Source organism: Physeter macrocephalus, chromosome 2 (assembly GCF_002837175.3).
Source record: "Physeter macrocephalus isolate SW-GA chromosome 2, ASM283717v5, whole genome shotgun sequence".
NCBI classification, from domain to species: Eukaryota; Metazoa; Chordata; class Mammalia; order Artiodactyla; family Physeteridae; genus Physeter; species Physeter macrocephalus.
Genome location: NC_041215.1, coordinates 77,754,237 through 77,762,947, shown reverse-complemented (window position 1 = coordinate 77,762,947; position 8,711 = coordinate 77,754,237).

The window sequence follows — 8,711 nt, the reverse complement described above, 5'->3', positions numbered from 1 at the left end:
GGAAAAATAAAAACTGTATTTATTTTCCCACCCAAAACAACTAAAACACCAGACAAAATATATGAAAATAGTTCTCAACACATTGGACATCAGGCAATGAAGGGCAGTGATCCCTGAAAGATGAGAAATGGATGAGCCCTAAGATTGCCCCAGCTTATTGCATTGCGAGAATTTCCAGCCCACAGCACAGGAAGGGGGAACCCGGATGGAGTCTGGCTGTCTCACTGAGTAGAGGAAACTGGGAGGCCAAGGTGGCTAGAGTCCACAGGGTGGAAATGAGAGAGATGCACAGAGAGAGGACTGTGGAGACGGGCAGAGGATCCCCCTTGAGAATTCAGCTGCGTATTGTTCAGTGCCTGCAAGAGAGGAAACTGCCTGAGGCTGGAGAAAAGACTATCTAAAAGGGTTAGAGGGGACAAGGAGCAGAGAGCTTACAAACGGCTGGGAATAATGCCTGTTCCCATCAGCCAGAGTGAAAAACCTTATAATTCACAGGGTGTGGGATAGACTACTCAGAAAGTTCTTAACTTGGTAGTAAGGAAAATTAACCCCAGACTAAACACTGCCTCAGTCCCACCTAACAAAGCTTACTCAAGAAGAAACAGATAGGGCTTCCCTGGTGGCGCAGTGGTTGGGAGTCCGCCTGCCGATGCAGGGAGCACGGGTTCGTGCCCCGGTCCGGGAGGATCCCGCATGCCGCGGAGCGGCTAGGCCCGTGAGCCATGGCCGCTGAGCCTGCGCGTCCGGAGCCTGTGCTCCGCAGCGGGAGAGGCCGCAGCGGTGAGAGGCCCGTGTACCACAAAAAAAAAAAAAAAAAAAAAAAAGAAGAAACAGATAACCTGAATAGCCCTATCAAAGAAATTGGATTTGTAGTTTAAAACCTTTCCACAAAGTCAACACCAGGCTCAAATGCCTTCACTTGGGAATTTTGCCAAATATTTAGAGAAGGAATAATATCAATTTTATACAAACTCTCCCAGAAAATTAAAGAAGAGAAAATACTTTCCAGGATTCTATAAGACCAGCATTATTCTGGTACCAAAACCCAGACAAAGATATTATAAGAAACAAACTGCAAACCTATATTCTTTACACAGAGATGCAAGGATTCTCAACAAGATTTTAGCAAATTGATCCAACAATGTAAGCCAATAAAATTATATGTAAATACACAGAAATAATACTAGCCCTGATGAGAAAATACATCATTAGTTTGAGGCACAAATATTTCTCTTTAAAAGCAGCGACTATTTAAGAGCTATCTGTAAGCCATGTGTTCATTTAATAATTATCCCTTGTGGCTATTAAAATAAAGACAGATTACTTGCTAATGGCCAATACTGAACAAGTTCACAGACTGTGGGTCTGGCTTTTCAGTGTTACTTCTACTGTGAGTTCCTCAGGAGCAATAGCTGGGTTTTCCCATCTTTGTATTGTCAGGGCTAGCAGAATCCCTGGCATATTATCAATCCTTTCTTCTTGTTCCCAGCCTCTTAGCATGGGAGATAATAAATGTCCTTGCTGTTCCTGCCAGTCAAGTTGAAGTTCCCTTACTTGAAGTCAAGGGCATCAGAATGGACACAACCATTGAGCTGAGTCTCAGTTTCCTCAGCTACAGAAGAAGGACAGTACAATCTGCCTTCTCGGGTTTTGAGGGCAGTAAATAAGATAATGTGTTTAGAACTTCTTGCACAAGTTCTGTCTCAGGAAGTGCTAAATAACTCTGAGTTCCCTTCACCTTCTCTTTCCCCTTTCTTTCTTATGGAATTTTCAATCTATATATTAGAGATACAAAGTTCAACACACATGAAGCTTATAGACCTGTCACTCTGTTTTGTCAGCTGCTAAATTTGATGCCACCTATTTTGAGAGAACTCATTTTTACGTTAACTTTTATTGATTTTCTCTCTTACCTGTGTTACTATTAAACTCACTGAAGGATTTATTCCAGGAAACAATCAAAAGAAGGTCTATGAATGAAAACCTAACTTTGCGCTAGGCAAGCAACAAATAAAATGGCTGAGAAGACTCTTCCTTCCAGGTAAGTGGGGAGGGAAAATATAAGGGTAGGGGAATAAGAGGTACAAACTATTAGGTATAAAATAAGCTTAAAGGATATACTGTACAACATGGAGAACATAGCCAACATTTTATAACAACTGTAAATAGAGTATAACCTGTTAAAATTATGAAACATTATATTGTACCCCTGTAATTTATATTATATTGTACATCAACTGTACTTCGAAGAAGGAGAAGCAGGAGGAGAAGGAGAAGAAAAAGAAGAAGACTCTTCCAAAAAATAAGCCATTTTGCTAGTAACCCAGCAGTTGCAGCCCATGTTCATTCCATCATGATTTTCAAGATTTTTTTATTTGGAAAATGTTAAATTTACAGGAAAGTTGCAAGCACAAGGAATAATAGTGCTAAGAACACTCATATACTCTTTACCCAGACTTACCTATTGCCAACATTTTGTCCATTTGCTTTATCATTGTTTCTCTCTCTCCCAATCTCTCTCTCTCCATCTTTGTATATATTTTTTATTTTTCCCATTATAATATTAATTTTAAATTTCATTTTAGAATTTAAACACTAACAACAGATACTTGTACGTGATTTGTGCATGGTTCAAAACCCAAAGTGTGTAAAAGGGGATGGAGTTGAAAATAGATCTTCCTCCCATCCCTATGCCCTAGACACCCTATGTCTCAGCATGATAACTTAAAATTCAGAAAGGAATGTATCTTGAGATTCTCTGAATCCACTTTCTTTCCCAATTATATGAAAACTTCCTTATATCCAAAACAATTGAAAAAATTATATTTACCCAAAAGAGAATATCCAAGCCACCTAATACCTATCAGAACCCCTCAGAAGCCACTGCTCAGGGGCTTCCCTGGTGACGCAGTGGTTGCGCGTCCGCCTGCCGATGCAGGGGAACCGGGTTCGCGCCCCGGTCTGGGAGGATCCCACGTGCCGCGGAGCGGCTGGGCCCGTGAGCCATGGCCAATGAGCCTGCGCGTCCGGAGCCTGTGCTCCACAACGAGAGAGGCCACAACAGAGGGAGGCCCGCATACCCCCCCAAAAAAAAAAAAAGAAGCCACTGCTCTTTGTGGTGCTACAGAGGTTTGAGACTTTTGGTTTTACTTAGCCATTTATTTATTCAACATTTCTTCGTTCATCTACCAATCCTTTATTGAGTCCTATGCCCTGTGCTAGTGTGATGCATTGTATTTTCCAAAATTTCCCATCCCACATGCTCTTCTCACAGTGTGAATCTGCCACTCCCCCCACAGAGAGGTGGATCTATGTTCCCTCCCTGACTCGTGACCACAGCAGAAGTGACATTATTTATTTGACTTCCAAGGCCAGGTCATAAAAGGTAATATAGCTTCTCCCACCATGTTCTCCTGGGATGCTCATTTTTGGAATCCCGATACCATTGTGTGAGGAAGCCCAGGCTGCCCTGTGAAGAAGCCCACGTGGAAAGGAACTGACAGTTTTCACCAACTTGCCAGCCTTATGAGTGAGCTGCACTGGAAGACTTTCAGTGGAAGCGGCCACTTCAGTGGAACCCCAGTGGAGCCCCAGTGGAGCCACCCCAGCGGACACTGCATGAGGAGGGATGAGTTGTCCCTGTGGAACCCTGTCCATGTTGTGGATTTGTGAGCAAATTAAATCGTTTTTGTTATTTTAACCTACTAAGTTTTAGAGTATTTTTCACAACAGTTAACCAGAATAGCTAGGTACAGAGGATGCAAAGATAGAGAGATCTATTAGGTAAGGTACTTGCCTTCAAAGACCTCATTCTCTAGTGGAGGAGATGGGCAAGTCAACAAAAATTAATTAAATACAATATGATGAGGACTTTCTATATAAATACCATTCCTATATAACATTTTAAGAAATGGGAGAAATTACCTTAATTTGATGGAGACTCAGAAGGATTTGAAGAAAACAAAAGCTGAGTTAGGTCTTAAAGGATGAGTAGGAGTTCATCAGATAGAGCCAAGAGGTCCTGTTCATCACTTCAGTGCCACAGAACTTTGTAGAGAATGTAAAGAAGGGTGGTAAGGAGGGCAGGGGTAGGATAAAACCCGAGAGAAGAAAGGATTCAAGTTAAGGATGTTGGTTAGAATGAGAACAGAGACAGACAGGAAGCAGGAAGTGGGGAGGCTGAGAGACGGAGAGAGCAGGATATATATGAGGCCACAGGATAACTGGGGCTGCTGAGCAGGACAGGGTCCTCAGAGAGCCCAGGACCAAGATCCGGGTCTGATTCTGCCTCTGACATATGAGCTATGTGAGCTGTAGGAGCCTGGGAGAACCCCTCTGTCAACAGAGGGGTGGGAACTTAGGAGCTTTAAGGCCCTGTCCAATTGTGTGACATTTAAAGTCACAAGTCTAAGGGTCAGGGTTTCTCAAAATGTGGCCCCATAGAGTCAGGTTGCCTGGGTACCTGCTAACCTATATCATATCAGCTCCCCAGGTTATCCCGATGCCAATTATGTTTACCAAACATTATTGTATGAACTGAATGGAATTGAACTTCTCTTCCTCTTGGATTCTTTGCATAAAATAGAGAAAAAAGAAACATTTGCATTCTGTGGGCAATACTGTAGAAATGTAACATACAACTGTGTAAGATTTCTTTTAAATACCATACCATTTTACCCGAACTGAAAACTGATGGTTTCTTTTTCCTTTAGATAAGGAAGTAGTAGCTCGCTTTCCCTTTTTTCTTAAGGAAGCAAACTTATTCCATGGAAGGGGCCAGTAAAGTGTCCTCTTTGCCATCAGGAGCTGAGGCTACTCTGAGAAGACTTGAAAGCCCCAGGGGGGAGGCTGGTGGGTAATTCACGATGGACATGTTGAAGTTTACTCCATAACCCCCTCTGGCTGGACAGCCACTGAAAGCATCAGCCTTTTGTTGTGATAAACATGGCAAAAACACCAGCATCTTTTAGAATCTTCTAAATAGTCGGTTGTACAAGAGATGAGGGTGATTGATTTCATTGGCGGGTACAGGAGAAGAGCCATGGGAGGAATCTTCTGGAAGAGAAAATCGGGGCCTGGACAAGCTTCTTGAAATCTGGCAAGTAGAAGCAGAGCTGAGGCACGACCTGCTTTTCAAATGTTAATGAGTGTTCTTAGTCAGATAAGAGTGGCTCTTACCAAGAGTTCTACTCCCACACACCCTAGTTTGAGGCTGAGCTAGACTGGCTTGCTCTTGATTTAACTTAGCCCCGGATCTCATCCAAGGGCAGGCCTGGTGTTTTTATCTTTTAAAACATCAGGAGAATTGTTGAATAAGACAAATTTAGGACATATAAATTCCCCCACCTCCCTTAACCTCAACAAACGCAGAGAAGCACACGTGTGTCTATTTGGCCCAGAAGATTCAGCAGTTAGCTGAAAAATTATCAGATCCTATAAGAAAAAGAAGGAAAACAGAGAGAGAGAGAGAATGGAAAAAGGAGAGCATGGAGGGGAGATGGGCCAAGTCCAGGCAGTGTAGTCCACGGCGTTTACTTGTGCGGGCTCCTCCGCCTGGTAATGTGAAATGGACCTCAATCCCTGAAGGGAGAAGAAGGAAGCCCCTTGGGGAAGGAAGCACTGTGTCCTGGCCGAGGGCCCCTCCACTGCTGCTGGCAGGAGGTCTGCAGACTCACTGCTTGTTCCTGAGGGTCACTGAATCTTGGCAGCATCCACTGGCCGCATCCTCCTCCCCTCCCACAAGTGATGCCCGCTGCTGCCGGTCCAGCCCCACCCCAAACAGGAGGTTCAGGGAAGCAGCCCCTTTTGTAAGGCACTCCAGGAATTTGTGATTTATAGGAAGGAGACACCCCTAGGTGTGAGAACACAAACCCCAGAGAGACAAGGATCTACAGCATATATTTTAGCTCTTTCTTTTCCCTAATCTGTAGCACTTCTGAGGGGTCTATTAAAACTTCTAAAGGGCAGAGGGTGGGGAGGTGTTGCCTAATCTAGCTTTCTTCTGTCACCCCAACTTTTTGTCAAGGATTCATTTCCATGTCTTCGTGACATACTTGTCCTGAGTTGATTTTTGCAAACCCAAATTCATGTCAATGCCAAGAAAGAAAATTCTTCCAACCTGTAAGACATCAAAAGCAAGGCTGGCTTTACCCCATTAGACAATAGACAGGCTCACGAAGCCACTGCTAGTTGAGGCTCACGGTGGGGTCACCAGGAGGAGGAACAAGAAGGCTCAGGCTTTACTCATCACCTGAGTCCATTACAGGCCTGACAAGCTCCGCCAAAAGATAAACACCACAAGGGAAAAGAACTTTGCATAAATATCGCCATGAAGACAAAGAACGATGTTCATGATTTTTATGTCCACGGGAGCTCAGGCACAAAGGCATATTAGAAACTTCTTTTTCTTCTACATTATGTAAGGACTGGTCCATGAGACAAGCCTCTGTACCCCCAAGCAAGGGGAACCCAAATCCCCTAACATTGGAGGGCTTACAAGACAGCCAGGGTCGGGCGCCACCTCGGAGAAGGCAAAGCAACCAGATCAGGGGACGGAAAAGAGGAAATACGATCTTTTTTTCAAGGTCCTTCCACGGATTTTAGCATCTAGTGCATACAAGTACTTTACAAAGTTTAATAACACAAGGCTTATAATGAAAAAGACAGTCTCCTGCTCCCCTCCCCAACCTGTCCTTTTCAGCCATTTCTTATATTTTCCCCCAGATTTCTGAATAATAAGCTTATACTGCTACTGATTTATCCATTTGGGACGTGACTTATTGGCTTCCTATTATGTTAGAGGACTCTTACATCTGCCTCCCTATTTTGCCTCCCCCTATTCTCTCAACATAGATAAATTATAATTTTTGGTTAAATCAACAGTTCGTGTTTACGTTATTAGATGTTGTTGCCACATCATCTGGACAGAAATGAACTGAAGTTTGATATCATTGGTCTTCTGACATTGTTGCTATTGAGAAGTCCTGGGCCATTGCAACTCCTGTTCCTTTAAATGGAACCTGTTTTTATCCCTCTAGTGTCTTTATCCACAGTTTCTGAAATTTCAAAGTGGTGTAATGTGGTGTGGATCTTTTCAAATTCACAGGGAAATTTCCTGGTATTTTTTTCTTTGCCAATTCTTTCACCTTGTTTTCTTTATTCTCTCTTTCTGGAATTCCTATTGGGTGAAGGTTGGCCTTCCTGGACTAATTCCTTTATTTTTTCTTATCATTTCTTCCTTCCTGGGCATCTTTATCTTTTGGTTCATCTTTCTGGGAGATCTTCCCACTTTATCTGCCAAATCTTCTTTTTTAGCTCTTCTATTTTTAATTTCTGAGAGATTCTCTTTCTTGTGCTTTTATCATTCCTGGATTAAAGCATTCTGCCTCTGATTAATGGGAATGGCACTACTTCTTATCTCCCAAAGAATATTAAATATATGTGTTGTGTGTTTGTGAAGTTTTATTCTGTTCCCCTGCATTGTTTCTATTTCCTCCTAAATCGTTTCCCTGCTGGAATGTTTTTGGACTCTTTCATCTTGGAGGCTTTCCTCCAGAATCAGGTGACTCCTGGATGTGCATCCACATTGAAGTCTAAGATCTAAAAATCTGATTCGTGGGTTTGCTTTGAGGTGTGGGCAGGGCTTGTTGGCTGGTAAATTTCATTGATGGAGACCGGGTGGTGAGCCAGGCTTTTCAGGGTGGGACCCCAAATGGCATTCTCTGCAGGTCTTTTCTCTGCAGTCACTCAGTTATCTGGGGTCTCTTTTATAAAAGTACTGTTTCCATTCATGAGGGCTCCACTCTTAGAACCCAATCACCTCCCCAAGGCCCCACCTTCAAATACCATCATACTGGGGGGTAGGATTTAACATATGAATTTGGGGGACACAAACGTTCAGTCCATTGCAGGAGGGGACATTCTAGTTCCCTTTGTGTCCTTACCTTATCTTTACTTTAGATGATCTTTCTTTACTTAGATGATCAACTTCTCATTTTCCAACTTAAAATAGCCTCTACTTCCCAATGCATTTTAAAGTCAATACTCACTCAAAAAAGTGGAATGTTTTCCTGTAGTATTTTGCCTCTTTGTAAACTAAGTAAGATTTGACGCATATGTCACCTGCCGAACATTGACCCCTGTGAGGGCTTGGGATCGTCTCCACTCTTCTATGGGCCATAGGAGATGACACAATGCCCAGCACACATCCCACATCACAGCCCTTAGGAGCTACAAAAGATCTTAAGTTTATCTGGTCCAATCCCCTTCTTTGACAGATGATCTAAGTAAGCCCAAACAAGATGAAATTATTTACCCAAGACTCCGAGGAAGAGGTCAAGCTAAAACTTGACCTGGACCTTCCAACTCAGAATTAGCGCCCTCCACTCTACCAGGCAGGCCAGAACAGGTGTTCATAAGTATCTCCTGTCTACATCACGACCTAATAATCCGTTTCTCCCCATCATAGCCCAACTTTCTCTTTTCTTTTTATTTTTTTATTTTTTTTTATTAGATAAATATTTATTGGGGAGAATCAATAATCTCCACAAGGAAGGAGTTATTTCTGGATGGGAAGTCTTCTTCCCTGGAAATTCTGGAGAAGTGTTTTCTGTCTAAACAATAGAGAGAGACGTCTGAACACAGTGCCTTCAGCAGTGCTGAGTGCAGCCGGGGGTGCCTGGCCAGCTTGACGCCTGCGGGTGGGGCTTGGA